Here is a 20,759-nt window from a genome sequence, read left to right on the forward strand (position 1 = left end):
AAATTTTAGGATTATTTGCCCCATTTCTTTGAAGAAAATTGATGGTATTTTGATAGGGATTGCATTAAATGTGTAGATTGCTTTAGGTAGCATAGACATTTTCACAATATTTCTTCTTCCAATCCATGAGCATGGAAAGTTTTTCTATTTCTTTGTGTCTTCCTCAGTTTCTTTCATGAGTACTTTATGTTTTCTGAGTACAGGTTCTTTGCCTCTTTGGTTAGGTTTATTCCTAAGCATCTTGCTGTTTTGGGTGCAATTGTAAATGGAATTGACTCCTTAATTTCTCTTTCTTCTGTCTTACTGTTGGTGTATACAAATGCAACTGATTTCTGTGCATTGATTTTATATCCTGACACTTTACTGAATTCCTGTATGAGTTCTAGCAGTTTTGGGATGGAGTCTTTTGGGTTTTCCACATAAAGTATCATACCATCTGCAAGGAGTGAGAGTTTGACTTCTTCTTTGCTGATTTGGATGCCTTTTATTTCTTTTTGTTGTCTGATTGCCAAGGCTAGGACTTCCAGTACTGTGTTGAATAGCAGTGGTGATAGTGGACATCCCTGCTGTGTTTCTCACCTTAAGGGAAAAGCTCTCAGTTTTTCCCCATTGAGAATGATACTCACTGTGGATTTCTCAAAGATGGCTTTGATGATATTGAGGTATGTACCCTCTATCCCTACACTTTGAAGAGTTTTGATCAAGAAAGGATACTGTACTTTGTCAAACGCTTTTTCAGCATTTATTGAGAGTATCTTATGGTTCTTGCTCTTTCATTAATGTATTATATCACATTGATTGACTTGTGGATGTTGAACCATCTTTGCAGCCCAGGAATATATCCCAATTGGTCATGGTGAATAATCCTTTTAATGTACTGTTGGATTCTATTGGCTAGTATTTTGGTGAGAATTTTTGCATCCATGTTCATCAAGGATATTGGTCTGTAATTCTCCTTTTTGATGGAGTCTTTGTCTGGTTTTGGGATCAAGATAATGTTGGCCTCATAAAATGAGTTTGGAATTTTTTCCTTCCATTTCCATTTTTTGGAACAGTTTCAGAGGAATAGACATTAATTCTTCTTTAAATGTTTGGTAGAATTCCCCTGGGAAACCATCTGGCCCTGGGCTCTTGTTTGTTAGGAGATTTTTGATGACTGCTTCTATCTCCTTTCTGGTTATGGGTCTGTTCAGGTTTTCTATTTCTTCCTGGTTCAATCTTGGTAGTTTATACTTCTCTAGGAATGCATCCATTTTTTCCAGTTTGCCAGATTTGCTGGTGTATAGTTGCTCATAATATGTTCTTATAATTGTTTGTATTTCTTTGGTGTTGGTTGTGTTCTCTCCTCTTTCATTCATGATTTTATTTATTTTGGTCCTTTCTTTTTTCTTTTTGATAAGTCTGGCCAGGGGTTTATCAATCTTATTAATTCTTTCAAAGAATCAGCTTCTAGTTTTGTTGATTTGTTCTATTGTTCTTTTGGTTTCTATTTCATTGATTTCTCCTCTGATCTTTATGATTTCTCTTCTCCTGCTGGGGTTACACTTTCTGGGCTGTTCTTTCTCCAGCTCCTTTAGGTGGAGGGTTAGGTTGTGTACTTGAAACCTTTCTTGTTTCTTAAGAAAGGCTTGTATTGCTATATACTTTCCTCTCAGGACCACATTTGCTGTATTCCAAAGATTTTGAACTGTTGTGTTTTCATTTTTATTTGTTTCCATGAATTTTTTTAGTTCTTCTTAATTTCCTGGTTGACCCATTCATTATTTAGTAGAATGCTCTTTAGCCTCCATGTATTTGAGTTCTTTCCAACTTTCCTCTTGTGATTAAGTTCTCGTTTCAGAGCACTGTGGTCTGAAAATAGGCAGGGAATGATCCCAGTCTCTTGGTACCAGTTGAGACCTGATTTGTGACCCAGAATTTGATCTATTCTGGAGAATGTTCCATGTTCACTAGAGAAGAATATGTATTCTGTTGCTTTGGGATGGAATGTTCTGAATATATCTGTGATGTCCATCTGGTCCAGTGTGTCATTTAAAGCCTTATTTACTTGTTAATCTTTTGCTTAGATGATCTGTCCATTTTAGTTAGGGAGTTGTTAAAGTCCCCTCTATTGTTGTATTATTGTTGATGTGTTTCTTTGATTTTGTTATTAATTGGTTTATATAGTTGGCTGCTCCCGTGTTAGGGACATAGATATTTAAAACTGTTAGATCTTGTTGGACAGACCCATTAAGTATGATATAGTGTCCTTCCTCATCTCTTATTATAGTCTTTGGCTTAAAATCTAATTTATCTGATACAAGGATTGCCACCTCAGCTTTCTTTTGATGTCTATTAGCATGACAAATTGTTTTCCACCCCCTCAGTTTAAATCTGGAGGTGTCTTTGAGTCTAAACTGAGTTTTTTGTAGACAGCATATTAATGGGTTTTGGTTTTTTATCCATTCTGATACCCTGTGTTTTTTAATGTGAACATTTAGCCCATTTACATTCAGAGTCATATTGAAAGATATGAATTCAGTGCCATTGTATTGCCTGTAAGGTGACTTTTACTGTATATTGTCTCTGTTCCATTCCAGTCTATTACTTTAGGTTCTCTCTTTGCTTAGAGGACCCCTTTCAATATTTCCTATAGGGCTGGTTTGGTGTTTGCAAATTCTTTTGATTTTTGTTTGTCCTGGAAGCTTTTTATCTCCCCTTCTCTTTTCAATGACAGCCTAGCTGGATATAGTATTCTTGGCTGCATATTTTTCCTTTAGTGCTCTGAATATATCATGCCAGTTCTTTCTGGCCTGCCAGGTCTCTGTGGATAAGTCTGCTGTCAATCTAATATTTCTACCATTGTATGTTACAGACTTCTTGTCCCATCCTGCTTTCAGAATTTTCTCTTTGTCATTGAGACTTGTAAGTTTTACTATTAGATCACAGGGTGTGGACCTATTTTTATTGATTTTGAGGGGGGATTCTCTGCGCCTCCTGGATTTTGATGCTTGTTCCTTTTGCCATATTAGAGAAATTCTCTATTATAGTTTGCTCCAATATACTTTCTGCCCCTCTCTCTCTTTCTTCTTCTTCTGGGATCCCAGTTATTCTAATATTGTTGCATCTTATGGTATTACTATCTCTCAAATTCTCCCCTCATGGTCTAGTAGTTGTTTGTCTCTCCTTTGCTCAGCTTCTTTATTCTCCATCAGTTGGTTTTCTATATCACTGATTCCCTCTTCTGTCTCATTTATCCTAGCAGAAAGCATCTCCATTTTTGATTGTACCTCATTAATAGCTTTTTAATTTCAACTTGGTTAGATTTTAGTTCTTTTTTTTTTTTTTCTCCAGAAAGGGATTCTCTAATATCTTCCAGGCATTTTTTGAGCCCAGCTAGCTCCTTGATAATCAACATTCTGAACTCTAATCCTGACATATTACTGATGTCTGTATTGATTAGGTCCCTAGCCATCGGTACTACCTCTTTTTTTCTTTTTCTGTGGCATGTTTTTCTGCCTTTTCATTTTATCCAGATAACAATATATTAATGAGAGAGTAAAATACTAAAAGGGTGGCAAAGACCCTGGAAAAACATGTGCTAACTACATCAGAAGAGACCTGAAACTGGGAGGGAGAAGAAAGGGGGAAAAATATTTTTAAAAATAAAGATATATATTTATTAGACTGGTGAATAGAACAGAGCCACTCACTTGATTTTGGGTATATTCTGGTCTCTTGGAAGAAATTATCTCCCAAAATTTTAAAGAAAGAAAAACATATATATACAAAAATAAGGGGTAAGCACAATGAAGGGATGGAAATTGACTGTAAAGATGAAAATTAAGAAAGATTCTAAAAAAGGAATTGGTAAGATAAATTGGTTGGAAAAGGAAAAAAAAAGAATGTGATCAGGCTGGAGATAGATTTCGGGTATATTTTGATTTATTAGAAGAAATTACATCCTAAAATTTTAAAGAAAAAAAAGCTATATGTATTCAAAAAATAAAGTTAAATACAATGAAGGGATAAAATATGACTATAACAATGAAATTTTAAAAAGATTTTTTTAAAAAAGTTATTGATAAGATACAATAATTAAAAAACATTAAAAGAGGAAAGAGGAAAAGTTTAAAAAGAATAGAATAAGAAAAAAATAGGGGCACGGGTGGCTCAGTGGGTTAAGCCCCTGCCTTCAGCTCAGGTCATGATCTTAGCGTCCTGGGATTGAGCCCCACATCAGGCTCTCTGCTCCACGGGGAGCCTGCTTCCTCCTCTCTCTGCCTGTGATCTGCTTACTTGTGATCTCTCTCTGTCAAATGAATAAATAAAATTTTAACAAAAGAATAAGAAAAAATAAAATTAAGAAAATTTAACTTTGCAAGACTAAAGGATCATGGGGAAAAAAGCCATGAATTCTGGGTTGCTTTCCCTTAGCTCTGGAGTTCCACAGTTCTCATTGATCAGTGAACTTGGTCTTGGCTGGATGTTCTCGCTGATCTTCTGGGGCTGGGGCCTGTTGCAGTGACTCTCAAATGTCTTTGCCCCCCCAGGCAGAATTGCATTGCCCTTGCCAGGGGCCAGGGGCCAGGGGCCAGGGGCCAGAGGCCAGGGTAAGTAATGTGCTTAGGTTCACTCTTGGGAGCTTTTATTCCCTGAACACTCTCCGTATTGCTCTGGAGGATGGTAATGAAAATGGCAGCCTCCCAATCTCCAACCTGTAGGAGCCAAGGGATCAGGGGCTGCAGAGAAAAGCAGTGTGCCTACAGAGAAAAGCAGTCAATCCCTCCCATCTTGCCGGTGTCCATTAGCATTTGGCCTCACTCGGACTGTGACTGAGCATTTCTATCTCTGGCACACAGCCCCATTTGGAGTCTCCAAACCCAGCAGATCCCTGCTGTGTACTCCTGCGCCACTCATCCTGGAGGAGGAAGATGGGGGTCTCTCCAGATCTGCCACTTGTGGGGTCCCTGCTCAAAGAGCAGTGGCCTGACTGTGTTGCGGTTCAAGGTTTAAGGTATCCCCGAGCTGAAAGCTCCATTCTAGGCTCTGTCTCTGTAGTCTGCTCCCCGCTTCAATACCTGGCATCTCTGCAACACTCAGATACCCCTGGTATTTCTGTGACCCCACTGGTCCTGAGACCACACTGTCCCCATGAAGGCTCCACCCCCGCTTAGCCTCTGAAGCGAAGTCACTCAGTGGAGCAGACTTCTAAAAGTTCTGTTTTTGTGCTCCACTGCTCCACTGCTTGCCCCTTCCCCCACAGTTTATCTTCCAGTTGCTTCGGATTCATTTATCTGCACATCCTACCTTCCTAAAAGTCGTTGATTTTCTGTTCCTAGAATTGCTGCTCTTCTTCTCTTCTATCTCCTGTTGAGTTTTTAGGTGTTTGGAATGGCTTGATAACTATCTAGCTGAACTCTTGGGACCTAATGCTATTTCAGTTTCCTACTCCTCCACCATGTTGCTTCCTCCTTCTAAAATATAGCTTTTCTATAGAACACCTAGCAGAAAGATAATAGATAATGATGCAATGGTTAATATTATTATTTTTAAAAATTGAAAGGTAATCCTCATTCACAGTCAGTTTGATATTTTCCTCTATGACATCCTATTTAGGGCTCTGAATCTCAGCTGTGTATTTCTGTGAATTTGGATCCAACAGAAAGATGTAGCTTTCACATAATTTTCTTCAGTTATAAGAATCATAATTGTTATAATGGGACATTTAAGCCTGGGTCACTTTAATCATTTCTGAAGACAGCAAGTGCTCTTCAGGGACATGCAAGATGAGGAAGGCACCTGTTGGTTGCTGCATATGTGTCACCAATATATACTTGGTGTAGATCAGTGTGTTCATGAGTCAGTTATGAAGAGGAATATGAAATGTTGCAGCTTAGCAAATGTGCTAAAATATAATTATAAAAAATATTTTGAAAGCTAACCAGTTTAGACTAACAAAATATTTATATATTTTCTCAATTTAGTCTTGAGAAAACAGCTGAATGGGATGTAAAAATAAAGATATAAGTATTAACATTGAAGTATAATTGTCTGAAAAAAGTACTCCTTTTATTTTGAGCTAGACAAAATGAAGTGATTTTCAGATTCAATTGATTATAATGTTAATTTACATCAAATCTTGGAATGAAGGAACCTATTCTATTCTTATTTGCTGTTGTCTCAAGATATAGGATTCCTACATCTCTGAATTATAATGACATATAGTAGAGTTTTGAGAATATAAAGCAAAGGTCAAAATTTGTGACAAGCAAATACAGCTTGCGGACATTCTGTTGAATAGAAATATTTAAAAAAATAAAAATTTTAGGGGCCCCTAGGTGGCTCGGTTAGGCCTCTGCCTTCTGCCCGGGTCTGGTCTCAGGGTCCTGGGATCAAGCCCCACATCGGGCTCTCTGCTCGGTGGGGAGCCTGCTTCACCCCTCTCTCTCTGCCTACATGTGATCTCTCTCTCTCTGTCAAATAAATAAAATCTTAAAAAAAAATTAAAAAAAAATTATTAAAACTTCTAACTCCCAAATTTCATTGAAAATCTGGGACATTTTGATATTCATTTTGTCTTAAAAAGTTTTAAAATGTAAATGTGCTAGCACTTGGTAAAAAAAAATCAAATGGTAAGAAGGTCATAAGGAAATGTCTTCAATCTCTCATTTTTCCATTTTCTTAAGTATTCTTCCATAAATATTCATGCTTATATAAACATATGAGAGAAATAAACAATGAGATCACAATAAATATTTTTCTATGCCCAAGTACTTTTAATTCCTCATTTTTGTAATAAGTTGTTTTAATAATTTTTGTTACTTTATTGCTTTATGCTTACTTTTATTCCACTTTCATTGTCACTGCTTTGGTATTTTTAAATTAAATTCTTACATTTAATAGAACTTCCTTTTTCCTCTCCTACTTAAATTTTTTATTTCATAAGTTTGAAATACTATCCTTTAATAGTTGATAGGAACTGTGGTGATTGCAGTGGTAGAGGAAGGAGAGCTTCGGTGTGCAAGCAGGCAGGCTGGGAGGGTGCCAGACACCTCGTGAACACCATGTTACATTTTTCTTGGACGATATATCAATCTTTTAAGTGGACATCCAAATGTGTTTGAATCTATTTTTCTGAAAACAAATCTAACAGCCATTCCTGAAGAAATAATGATCCTCTTCTTGACAAAAGTCTGGAAATGTTTAGCTAAATTAATGTTATTTTGAACCCTTTTGATCATTGAAAGAATCAAAGTGGAGTGCAAAATCTAGAAGTCAGGTCTTTGGACTCTATTCTGCTATCTTTCTCATTTCTCTTTACCAGTATTCAGATTGAGGGATTTGGGGCTGATCAAGGAAACAGATATGACCATGAGGTGGCAGCAGCACACAAGGAGTTTTATCTGGGCAGTGCTTTGGCAGGTTTGCCCGTGGGGAAAGTCCCTCACAGCAGGAGACCCTCTGGAGGTAAGAGATGAGCACTACTCCCCAGAAGGGGAAAAGGAGTTAGGAGTCTAGATGATTTTGGTCGGCTGCATGATGGCGAGTCTCTGGGTCACAGAGCTCTGAAGGCAAGCAGAAACTTGGATTCTTTTATAGAAATAGAGTTTATCTTACCTATGGCTTTCAGATATTGGGTTCAGTTGTGTGCATTATGCAAGGCAGGAAGGCTATAAATGGCTAAGATTCTGCTTATTTGGAATATATTTATAACAACTGGATGTTAAAAATTTGAGGGTTTTTTTGTGCCAGTGGGCTTTGGAGCTAGTAGGTCCCAGCTGGCTGTGAAGTAAACAACGTAGGGCCAATGTACAGAAGCCATCTTTGGCTCACTGATGTAACAGCTAGGCTCTACTAGTTTTGTTTGTGTATGTGTGTTTTGTCATTATAATATACTCCAAATATACACAAAAATATACACACCAATATAATGCATAATATGTACACAACATCCCTATTTTGTTGACTTTGTCATTTTGTCATAATGGCCCCAGGTTTTTAAAAGGAATAAATCACTAGAGTTGAATTCTTCTGTGTACCCCTCCTAAAACTATTCCCCTCTTCACCTTCTTCAGAAGAGTCTTCTTTGTATGCTTAGATTCATATACTTTATATGTATCATTTAAAATAATTCATAAAGTTCTTTTGAGATGACTTAAACTTTATATAAATGATAACAAAATGTACATAGCCTTCTGCCTTCTTATAATTTTTGAGATTGATCCAAATGGATCCAATTGATACCTGCAGGTAAAATAGTATTTCATGGCATGAATATAACATGATTTTAAAAACAATTTCATACTTAATGGACATTTTAGTTGTTTCGTTTTCCACTGTTTGCAAATGATGACGTAAACAACATTTCGGAATATATCTTCTAATGTAAATGTTGATACTCAGCTATTCCATTTTGATAAGCTGTTAATAAATTGGCAAATAATTCCCAAACACAGTATGTGTACAGGTCTGGGACTTTCTTGAAATTAGAAGTAAATCCTATTCTTAATAAATTTATAATAGTTTAATCTTATATATGTTTATAAATAAGAATGACTAATATATGATAGCTTAATTTTTTCTATCATTTTACTAAACTGAAATTTATTTCTATGATAGAGTTGCTGTCAATGTTATTGTTTTATTATTTACCCCAATATTTTGTTTTGGAAATCCTCCAAAGTGCACAGGCAGGTATGAATGACTGAGTTGCAGTTCTGTCTTTAGGAGAACACTGTGTTAAAGGCCTTCCTGAATTTCTAGCACTGTCACTTGCTCAGTTAATGATTTATTAAATACATAAGAGCAATTAGAAAACTGAGATTTAAAAACAGTATTATTATCTACAGCTCAAGTAATTTAAATCACTCTCCTAGGAGATGTATTTTGGGAAAAGTCATAGTGACAGGCACATGACATGGTAAGGATAATGCTTAGTGTAAACTGATAACTTGTAATGGGAAATTATATACAGAGCTTTTGAATTGCATTTCAAATCACTCATCTTTCCAGCATTTATTGTATGCAACAAATGCATAGAGAGTGTTTAGCTAAAACAGGTAGTTTGAAAATATTTTAACATTTTTATCTAAACAAATGTCAGAATTTTTTTTGAAAATGAAAAATGCTAAGTATAATAAAAGTGTATATTTATGCTCTCGGCAGCCAAATGTGCTTTTTAATGGAATTTAAATAAATGGAATTTTTATGACAAAAAAAGCAACAGTAAAAGCAGTGATTATGTTTTTCATAGTTCATTTGCTGTCTTTGCCCTGCAGACCTTGTGTGGAGGAAAATGAGATCCCGAGTGAAGTCTACAATGTCATTGACTCTGAAGAAGGACTCAGAGACCCATTGGTGTTTAATGACCCTTACTGGCCTATGCAATGGGAACTGGTATGATCTTCAGAAATAGATGGTTCTTTGGCAATGTTAAGAAATATTATTTTCGTCATATTTTAATGCAGTAGACAGACACTTTTATGCGCTGCCTGCTTTTATCTATTGGTTTTGCAGAGAGAGACTTAGCAAACTTTTGATGAAATGTTACTGCCAGCTTATTAATGAGTACTAATCCTTTTAATTTGATTACATCCTTAGGGTTTGATTTAGTCTACAAGAGATACCAGTAAAAGAAAAAAATAGACATTTAAATTTGGTGTGTGAAAACAGACTCATTACATAGAAATGTTGTTGCCATTCAGGCTTGAAGTTCTTGTTCTTACATAACAGGAATATATCCTATATTACATCAATAATGAGATAACTCTTCTTTGTTTTTATGGTTTGAGTAGATGTTAGAACAGTGCATAACAAACTTTTTTTTTTTCATGATGCTTAGGGTGTTGGATGTTTTAGGACCATATTGTTCTATCATATATACACAATTGTGATAATAGAAAGGACTGAAAAAAATCACACATATTTTTTGAGAGTAAATAAGTAAAAAAAAAAAGTCAAAGTACATACTGCTGAAGATTTTAATAAGAAATATTTAGAATGTGAAGATGACTTGCTGAAAATATCAGAGAGGAATTGAAGACCTTCTTATGTCCATACTTATCTCCTCATAGGTCTGTAAATTATATGGTATTGTAAAGGGTCTCATGCTATAAGAGGAGAAAAAGGTTAAGAGCATTTCATCATGTTTATGGACATAATGAGGTGAAAGTGGGTAACTAATGTGATACCTCTTTTATGTATAGATCATTGGTAATTATCAAGCCAAGTATCTGAAAAGAGGAGAAAACCCATGTTGGAAAAAGTCCAGTTTACTCCTCTGTAGTTTTAATTCATCTTTAAAAAGTGAAACATAATTTAGAAAACTTTAATATACATCTATATAGATAGAGATATTACATATATATATCATATATATTTGTATATGACTACATTTGACATTTCAAACAAACAAAAATACTCAAGCAGAAAAAAAATTGAGTTTTGCTTCATTGCTTGGAGGTGAGATAATCAGTAACAAGTGAGTGGACTAGAACTACTAGGGTCATGAAAGTTAAAGAGAAAAAGAATGAAATTTTTGACAAATGAGTGAGGAAAAGTATCTAGGTAAAAAGGAGGGCATGAAATGAGGAGAAATGTCTTTAAACTTTCTCTTGTTGGTTGGTTTTTTTGACCAACCAACTGAAGAAGCAGCAAACATTAAGATAAATACTGAAGATTACATATATTGATGCTTTATAATTAGTTACCTAGCAAGATATACTTTTATTGTATCAGTTATTAAATGCTAAGCTCCTCTATACTGAAGTCAAGAATTGCAGAAGAACACAATAGGGAAAGGAAATAGAGGCCAAGTGATGTTGGAAAGACAAGAAGAATTGAGTAACAGTCAATAAAATGACAAGGATTAGCAATGGAGAAAAATCTTAGAAGACTTTTAAGCAATAAGCCCTCTTAAAAGCAGAGGATAGAGATTGTGAAAGGTAGAAGGTGGAAGGAGAAGGGAAATGCTATACTGTTTTCTAGGGTATAAGTTGATAGACTTTATCTGCAGATAACCAGATAATAAATATTTCAGGCTTTCTGGGGCATATAAACCTCCGTGGCACAATTTTGTTGTTGTTGTTCCAGTCCTTTAAAAATGTAAAAACCTTAGCTTTGCACCATACAAAACCAGGGTATCAGCTGGATTTCACCTGTAGACCATACTTTACTGATGCTGCAGAGAATAAGGGAAAAGGGGGAGTAAAAATAATAATAATAATCATTCAGATCTAGCTGTCCCTTAGCATCCAAATTTGGTGTTACACTATGCACACATTACACAAACACAACTCAATAATGAAAGATCAACCAGGTTATATTACCATCAATAGCTTTCTGAAATATTACTGTATTCCTTACAGCACCATTCTAGAGGTATGTCTGCCCGTATGGAAGAGATTCCTTATAATACCTCATAGTATTAAGGCCAGCCATAATACAAAATTGTAAAGAAAGATTTGAAGTTTCCAACTGGATGTTCTGTCTAAAACATATTCCTAACACTAGACCTATGCTATGTTATAGAATCCATTCTCTGTTGAGAATACCAAATTTATTTATTGAAGGATTGACAGGCATAGCTGGGTCGTGCTGCCCTAATGGAGAAAGGTGAGATCTTACTTTGGTTACCATCCATTAAGTGGTCTCGCTTAGTTACCACTGTCATTCTCCTTCCTCAGGACACAACCTCGTGTCCTGAAATAGGAGTCTATTCTTATCTGTATTTTTGTGCCCATCTATTTACTCCTCAACCAAAAACATATGGTAGTCAACGTGGTAAAGTGTTACATCATGATTTCTTGGATAAGTGGCCTAGAGGAAAAGAGTGAAAGCTAAAAAGATTATAATTTTTTATTATATTAGTTAGACAAAAATAGCATAACCCATTTTAACTGGTGCTCAAAGCTCAATATACATTGACTAGAAAGTTTGCAGCAATATAATTTTCAAAATGGTAACATTGAGGAGGGTATGTGTTGTGTTGAGCACTGTGTGTTGTATAAGACTGATGAATCACAGACCTGTTCCCCTGAAACAAATAGTACATTATATGTTAATAATAATAAAAAAGAAAGAATTAAATTTCCTAACCAAAAAAAAAGGAAAGCTCATCTACTTTAATTTTTTTTCCTTTAATTTTTGATTCAGAAGTTAATATTGTGCATCTGCACACACTTATTTTACTTATCAAACAATGGGGCAAATGATGTAAAAGTGAGTTGAAGCATGAACTTTCATCAGTGAAAAAGGTATCAGGATACTTAGATACTCGGGGATCAGTATCTGAGCCAGTGATCCTATCCTGATCTCTGTGCCTCTGTAGACTGCCACAGCGTAGGCCAGAGGGTTGGAGTAAGGATGATGCCAAGAGAGATTCAGCCTATGAATTTAAAAAGAAAAGGAAATGTTTGATCATTTTAACATGGTTTTAGATTAAAAAAAGAAAACAAATTTTTAAAATGTTGCTATGAGTGGGTATATTAGGAATACTATAGGCAAATGGAGATTCTATCCTAGGTCTAGACTATGCTGTCTAGACTGTGACTATCATGAACATTTTAATCTTCTGAAAATTTGTTTTCTTATTTGTAAGATGGGCATAATAGTACATATTTCACAGGATTGTTTTTAGAATTAAATGAGATCATGGACACAAAATATGTACCATGGTATTTAGTATGTGGTGGGCATTCAATGAGCAACTTGGCAGCTAGCCAGATTCCTTTCCTACCTATAATGGGTTAAACATCCATTACATAGTAAATAAACTATGCTGAATGCTCATTTCTCAACAATGTTAGATGACTAGAGCAGTACTAGTACACGTTATTAATAATCCTTGCACTATAATATAATAGGATTAATATTTATCTTAGTGGTCTCTGAAGAATGGCCTACCCCACAAAGAGTACATAGCAGATCCACTGGGATGCAGGGAAAAAAATATGATAATTTCCATTTATATTTTTTTAATCTTTTCTTTTTAGTTTTTCTGACTATATTATAATCCATAAGTATGTTAGCATATTAATATGTTTTCATTTTTAAATGATTAAATATACATATAATATGGGTGTATTTGCAAATTTTTTTAAGTGGTTAGACTCATGAATACAGTATCTGAAAGCACCTCAACAAATACTCATGAAGTCAATGTCATAATGTTTTTTTTTTTTTTATAATTTTATTTTTTATAAACATATATATATATATATATATATTTTTCCCCCAGGGGTACAGGTCTGTGAATCTCCACGTTTACAAACTTCACAGCACTCACCATAGCACATACCCTACCCAATGTCCATAACCCCCCCACAACCCCCCTCTGCCCAGCAACCCTCAGTTTGTTTTGTGAGATTAAGAGTCACTTATGGTTTGTCTCCCTCCCAATCCCAACTTGTTTCATTTACTCTTCTCCTACCACATTAACCCCCCATGTTGCATCTCCTCTCCCTCATATCAGGGAGATCATATGATAGTTGTCTTTCTCCGATTGACTTATTTCGCTAAGCATGATACCCTCTAGTTCCATCCATGTTGTCGCAAATGGCAAGATTTCATTTCTTTTGATGGCTGCATAGTATTCCATTGTATATATATACCACATCTTCTTTATCCATTCGTCTGTTGATGGACATCTAGGTTCTTTCCATAGTTTGGCTATTGTAGACATTGCTGCTATAAACATTCGGGTGCACGTGCCCCTTCGGATCACTACGTTTGTATCTTTAGGGTAAATACCCAGCAGTGCAATTGCTGGGTCATAGGGTAGTTCTATTTTCAACATTTTGAGGAACCTCCATGCTGTTTTCCAGAGTGGTTGCACCAGCTTGCATTCCCACCAACAATGTAGGAGGGTTCCCCTCTCTCCGCATCCTCGCCAGCATCTGTCATTTCCGGACTTGTTAATTTTAGCCATTCTGACTGGTGTGAGGTGGTATCTCATTGTGGTTTTGATTTGTATTTCCCTGATGCCGAGTGATATGGAGCACTTTTTCATGTGTCTGTTGGCCATCTGGATGTCTTCTTTGCAGAAATGTCTGTTCATGTCTTCTGCCCATTTCTTGATGGGATTATTTGTTCTTTGGGTGTTGAGTTTGCTAAGTTCTTTATAGATTCTGGACACTAGCCCTTTATCTGATATGTCGTTTGCAAATATCTTCTCCCATTCTGTCAGTTGTCTTTTGGTTTTGTTAACTGTTTCCTTTGCTGTGCAAAAGCTTTTGATCTTGATAAAATCCCAATAGTTCATTTTTGCCCTTGCTTCCCTTGCCTTTGGCAATGTTCCTAGGAAGATGTTGCTGCGGCTGAGGTCGAAGAGGCTGCTGCCTGTGTTCTCAAGGATGTTGATGGATTCCTTTCTCACATTGAGGTCCTTCATCCATTTTGAGTCTATTTTCGTGTGTGGTGTAAGGAAATGATCCAATTTCATTTTTCTGCATGTGGCTGTCCAATTTTCCCAACACCATTTATTGAAGAGGCTGTCTTTTTTCCATTGGACATTCTTTCCTGCTTTGTCGAAGATTAGTTGACCATAGAGTTGAGGGTCTATTTCTGGGCTCTCTATTCTGTTCCATTGATCTATGTGTCTGTTTTTGTGCCAGTACCATGCTGTCTTGATGATGACAGCTTTGTAATAGAGCTTGAAGTCCGGAATTGTGATGCCACCAACTCTGGCTTTCTTTTTCAATATTCCTTTGGCTATTCGCAGTCTTTTCTGGTTCCATATAAATTTTAGGATTATTTGTTCCATTTCTTTGAAAAAAATGGATGGTACTTTGATAGGAATTGCATTAAATGTGTAGATTGCTTTAGGTAGCATAGACATTTTCACAATATTTATTCTTCCAATCCAGGAGCATGGAACATTTTTCCATTTCTTTGTGTCTTCCTCAATTTCTTTCATGAGTACTTTATAGTTTTCTGTGTATAGATTCTTAGTCTCTTTGGTTAGGTTTATTCCTAGGTATCTTATAGTTTTGGGTGCAATTGTAAATGGGATGGACTCCTTAATTTCTCTTTCTTCTGTCTTATTGTTGGTGTAGAGAAATGCGACTGATTTCTGTGCATTGATTTTATATCCTGACACATTACTGAATTCCTGTACAAGTTCTAGCAGTTTTGGAGTGGAGTCTTTTGGGTTTTCCACATATAGTATCATATCATCTGCGAAGAGTGATAGTTTGACTTCTTCTTTGCCGATTTGGATGCCTTTAATTTCTTTTTGTTGTCTGATTGCTGAGGCTAGGACTTCTAGTACTATGTTGAATAGCAGTGGTGATAACGGACATCCCTGCCGTGTTCCTGACCTTAGCGGAAAAGCTTTCAGTTTTTCTCCATTGAGAATGATATTTGCGATGGGTTTTTCATATATGGCTTTGATAATATTGAGGTATGTGCCCTCTATCCCTACACTTTGAAGAGTTTTGATCAGGAAGGGATGCTGTACTTTGTCAAATGCTTTTTCAGCATCTATGGAGAGTATCATATGGTTCCTGTTTTTTCTTTTATTAATGTGTTGTATCACATTGATTGATTTGCGGATGTTGAACCAACCTTGCAGCCCTGGAATAAATCCCACTTGGTCGTGGTGAATAATCCTTTTAATGTACTGTTGAATCCTATTGGCTAGTATTTTGGTGAGAATTTTTGCATCTGTGTTCATCAAGGATATTGGTCTGTAGTTCTCTTTTTTGATGGGATCCTTGTCTGGTTTGGGGATCAAGGTGAGGCTGGCCTCATAAAATGAGTTTGGAAGTTTTCCTTCCATTTCTATTTTTTGGAACAGTCTCAGGAGAATAGGAATTAGTTCTTCTTTAAATGTTTGGTAGAATTCCCCCGGGAAGCCGTCTGGCCCTGGGCTTTTGTTTGTTTGGAGATTTTTGATGACTGTTTCAATCTCCTTACTGGTTATGGGTCTGTTCAGGCTTTCTATTTCTTCCAGGTTCAGTTGTGGTAGTTTATATGTCTCTAGGAATGCATCCATTTCTTCCACATTGTCAAATTTGTTGGCATAGAGTTGCTCATAATATGTTCTTATAATTGTCTGTATTTCTTTGGTGTTAGTTGTGATCTCTCCTCTTTCATTCATGATTTTATTTATTTGGGTCCTTTCTCTTCTCTTTTTGATAAGTCTGGCCAGGGGCTTATCAATCTTATTAATTCTTTCAAAGAACCAGCTCCTAGTTTCGTTGATTTGTTCTATTGTTTTTTTGGTTTCTATTTCATTGATTTCTGCTCTGATCTTTATGATTTCTCTTCTCCTGCTGGGTTTAGGGTTTCTTTCTTGTTCTTTCTCCAGCTCCTTTAGGTGTAGGGTTAGGTTGTGTACCTGAGACCTTTCTTGTTTCTTGAGAAAGGCTTGTACCGCTATATATTTTCCTCTCAGGACTGCCTTTGTTGTGTCCCACAGATTTTGAACTGTTGTATTTTCATTATCATTTGTTTCCATGAATTTTTTCAATTCTTCTTTAATTTCCTGGTTGACCCATTCATTCTTTAGAAGGATGCTGTTTAGTCGCCATATATTTGGGTTCTTTCCAAATTTCCTCTTGCGATTGAGTTCTAGCTTCAGAGCATTGTGGTCTGAAAATATGCGGGGAATGATCCCAATTTTTTGATAACAGTTAAGACCTGATTTAGAACCAAGGATGTGATCTATTCTGGAGAATGTTCCATGGGCACTAGAGAAGAATGTGTATTCTGTTGCTTTGGGATGAAATGTTCTGAATATATCTGTGATGTCCATCTGGTCCAGTGTGTCATTTAAGGCCTTTATTTCCTTGTTGATCTTTTGCTTGGATGATCTGTCCATTTCAGTGAGGGGAGTGTTAAAGTCCCCTACTATTATTGTATGATTGTCGATGTGTTTCTTTGATTTTGTTATTAATTGGTTTATATAGTTGGCTGCTCCCACGTTAGGGGCATAGATATTTACAATTGTTAGATCTTCTTGTTGGACAGATCCTTTGAGTATGATATAGTGTCCATCTTCATCTCTTATTATAGTCTTTGGTTTAAAATCTAAGTGATCTGATATAAGGATTGCCACTCCTGCTTTCTTCTGATGTCCATTAGCATGGTAAATTCTTTTCCACCCCCTCACTTTAAATCTGAAAGTGTCTTCGGGTTTAAAATGAGTTTCTTGTAGGCAGCATATAGATGGGTTTTGTTTTTTTATCCATTCTGATACCCTGTGTCTTTTGATTGGGGCATTTAGCCCATTAACATTCAGGGTAACTATTGAGAGATATGAATTTAGTGCCATTGTATTGCCTGTAAGGTGACTGCTATTGTATATTGTTTCTGTTCCTTTCTGATCTACTACTTTTAGGTTCTCTCTTTGCTTAGAGGACCCCTTTCAATATTTCCTGTAGAGCTGGCTTGGTGTTTGCAAATTCTTTCAGTTTTTGTTTGTCCTGGAAGCTTTTAATCTCTCCTTCTATTTTCAATGATAGCCTAGCTGGATATAGTATTCTTGGCTGCATGTTTTTCTCGTTTAGTACTCTGAATATATCATGCCAGCTCTTTCTGGCCTGCCAGGTCTCTGTGGATAAGTCTGCTGCCAATCTAATATTTTTACCATTGTATGTTACAGACTTCTTCTCCCGGTCTGCTTTCAGGATTTTCTCTTTGTCACTAAGACTTGTAAATTTGACTATTAGGTGACGGGGTGTGGACCTATTCTTATTGATTTTGAGTGGGGTTCTCTGAACCTCCTGGATTTTGATGCTTGTTCCCTTTGCCATATTGGGGAAATTCTCTCCAATAATTCTCTCCAATATACCTTCTGCTCCCCTCTTTCTTTCTTCTTCTTCTGGAATCCCAATTATTCTAATGTTGTTTCGTCTTATGGTGTCACTTATCTCTCGAATTCTGCCCTCGTGGTCCAGTAGTTGTTTGTCCCTCTTTTGTTCAGCTTCCTTATTCTCTGACATTTGGTCTTCTATATCGCTAATTCTTTCTTCTGCCTCATTTATCCTAGCAGTGAGAGCCTCCATTTTTGATTGCACCTCATTAATAGCTTTTTTTATTTCAACTTGATTAGATTTTAGTTCTTTTATTTCTCCAGAAAGGGCTTTTATATCTCCCGAGAGGGTTTCTCTAATATCTTCCATGCCTTTTTCGAGCCCAGCTAGAACCTTGAGAATCGTCATTCTGAACTCTAAATCTGACATATTACCAATGTCTGTATTGATTAGGTCCTTAGCCTTTGGTACTGCCTCTTGTTCTTTTTTTTGTGGTGAATTTTTCCGCCTTGTCATTTTGTCCAGATAAGAGTATATGGAGGAGTAAGTAAAATACTAAAAGGGTGGCAACAACCCCAGGAAAATATGCTTTAGCCAAATCAGAAGAGATCCCAAATCGTGAGGGGGGGGGGAAGGGGATAAAAAGAGGTTCAGAAAGAAAAAAATAAAAAAATAAATAAATAAAATAAAAAAGAAAAAAGAAACAAATAAAAAAAAAGAAAACCAATAATGAAAAAAATATAAAAAGGAAAAAATATATATATATTGGATAAACTAGTTAAAAAACGTTAAAAAAGAAAAGGGTAAAAGTTTAAAAAAATTTAGCAGAAGAAGAGAAAAAAATTGAAAAAGAAAAAAAAATTAAATTAACTGCAAGGCTAAAGAATCATGGGGAGAAAGCCATGAGTTCCGTGCTTTGCTTTCTCCTCCTCTGGAATTCCGCTGCTCTCCTTGGTATTGAAACCGCACTCCTCGTAAGTGAACTTGGTCCTGGCTGGGTTTCTTGTCGATCTTCTGGGGGAGGGGCCTGTTGTAGTGATTTTCAAGTGTCTTTGCTCCAGGCGGAGTCGCACCGCCCTTACCAGGGGCCGGGCTGTGTAATCCGCTCGGGTTTGCTTTCGGGAGCTTTTGTTCCCTGAGCGCTTTCCGTAGAGTCCGGAGGACGGGAAGGAAGATGGCGGCCTCCCAGTCTCCGGCCCGGAGGAGCCGAGAGCTAGGGGTCCCACTCCTCAGTGCGCCCTCAGGGAACAGCGTCCAATTACTCCCGTCTGCCTGGCCTCCGGCTGCGCTCCGAGCTCACCGAGCCTGCGACCGGTTCAAGGTAAGCCCGAGCTGTGAGCTCACTCCTCGGCTCCGTCTCTGTAGCCGGCTTCCCTGTTCTAATACCTGCGAGCTCTGCGACACTCAGACACCCCGGTCCTTCTGTGACCCTGCGGGACCTGAGGCCACACTGGCCCCGCGTGGGCTTCACCCCAGTTAAGCCTCTGGAGCGATGTCCCTCAGCGGAACAGACTTTTAAAAGTCCCGATTTTGTGCTCCGTTGCTCCGCCGCTTGCCGGGAGCCGGCCCCTCCCCCCGGGGTCTGTCTTCCCGTCCCTTTGGATTCACTTCTCCGCCAGTCCTACCTTTCAGCAAGTGGTTGATTTTCTGTTTCTAGAATTGCTGTTCTTCTTCTCTTCGATCTCCCGTTGGATTTGTAGGTGTTTGCAATCTTTAGATAAGCTATCTAGCTGATCTCCCGCTACCTGAAGTAGTCTCAGCTGCTACTTCTCCGCCATCTTGACTCCTGTCATAATGTTTTTACTGATTGTCTGTTATATGAATAGGACTAGGCACTATATCTGAAGATGTCAGCTATAGATTTTTACTTTAAAAAAATCTTAAAGTCTAAAAGAGGTGATAGCATTCACTAATAAATATTGTTAGATAGAAAGCCATTCTGTTAAGAAGACAAAGTTAAGGAAGTTACTTCAATCGGAAGTAACTTGTGTGAGATAATATTGGTGATAATCTTGTGTGAGATAATATTTGAATTGGGACTAAATGTGGGAATGCTATAATCAGAAGCATGAAGATGGAAAAAATGTTTTTGTCCAGAGGAAGTGTTTTGGATACTTGAAGTCCAGACTTTATTCCATGCCAATAGAATTTTTTTAAAAAGGCTTTTGATTAACAGATAACTTTCTTCAATATAATAGTAATCATGAGCATTGGGTGACCACAACTTATGAATAGGTGAAATGAATGTCAGCAATGTTACAAGGGACTCGAGGAAGGAACCAAGGGTTATAGTTATAAAGTACCTGCACTGTCAGTGAAATAGTATAGTATTATTTGAAAGTAGACTTTGGGGCCCAGGTGGCTCAATTGGTTAAATGTCTGATTTTGGCTTGGGTCATGATCTCCGGGTCCTGGGATTGAGCCCCACATCGGGCTCCCTGCTCAGCAGGGAGTCTTCTTCCCCCTTCCTCCTTGTCCCTCCCCTGCTCACACTCTCTTTCAAATGAAAATCTTAAAAAGGAAAAAAAAAATTTTTTTTGAGCTGAATATTTTAGTTTGAATGCCAGTGATTTATTATTTTTTATTTATTCACTTATGAAACACTTGTTTGTCAAATACTGTGGTCAGGCCTGATACTGTATACAAAATACAAATATGAATTACATGCTATGCTTATTTTCAAAAAGTTCATATTCAGTGAAAGAGCTGTGTAAATGTACTCATTGCATATTATAAATGTATAACAAAGAAGTGAATAAAAGAAAAACCAGGGGTGCCTGGGTGACTCAGTAGGTTAAGCGTCAGCCTTCGGCTCAGGTCATAATCCCAGGGTTCTGGGATCGAGCCCCACGTTGGTCTCTCTGCTCAGCAGGAAGCCTGTTTCTCCCTCTCCCTCTGCGTGCCACTCCCCCTGCTTGTGCCCTCTATCTCTTTCTGTAAAATAAATAAATGAAAATCATAAAAAGAAAAAAGAAAGAAAAACCAATAGTGATGACACTCGGAAAAGAATATTTAGAAAGG

General features: G+C 37.0%; 1 long non-coding RNA gene across 1 annotated transcript in view; it reads left to right on the forward strand.

Moving 5' to 3' along the window:
• LOC116868108 overlaps positions 1 to 20,759 on the forward strand; it is a 395,692-nt gene that overhangs the window by 99,446 nt on the left and 275,487 nt on the right. Inside the window, exon 2 of the long non-coding RNA XR_004382742.1 lies at positions 9,261 to 9,378. This is a non-coding gene — a long non-coding RNA (uncharacterized LOC116868108). The remainder of the gene's footprint in view (positions 1 to 9,260; positions 9,379 to 20,759) is intronic.

Source organism: Lontra canadensis, unplaced genomic scaffold (genome assembly GCF_010015895.1).
Source record: "Lontra canadensis isolate GAN:19392208 unplaced genomic scaffold, GSC_riverotter_1.0 scaffold14, whole genome shotgun sequence".
Classification (NCBI taxonomy): domain Eukaryota; kingdom Metazoa; phylum Chordata; class Mammalia; order Carnivora; family Mustelidae; genus Lontra; species Lontra canadensis.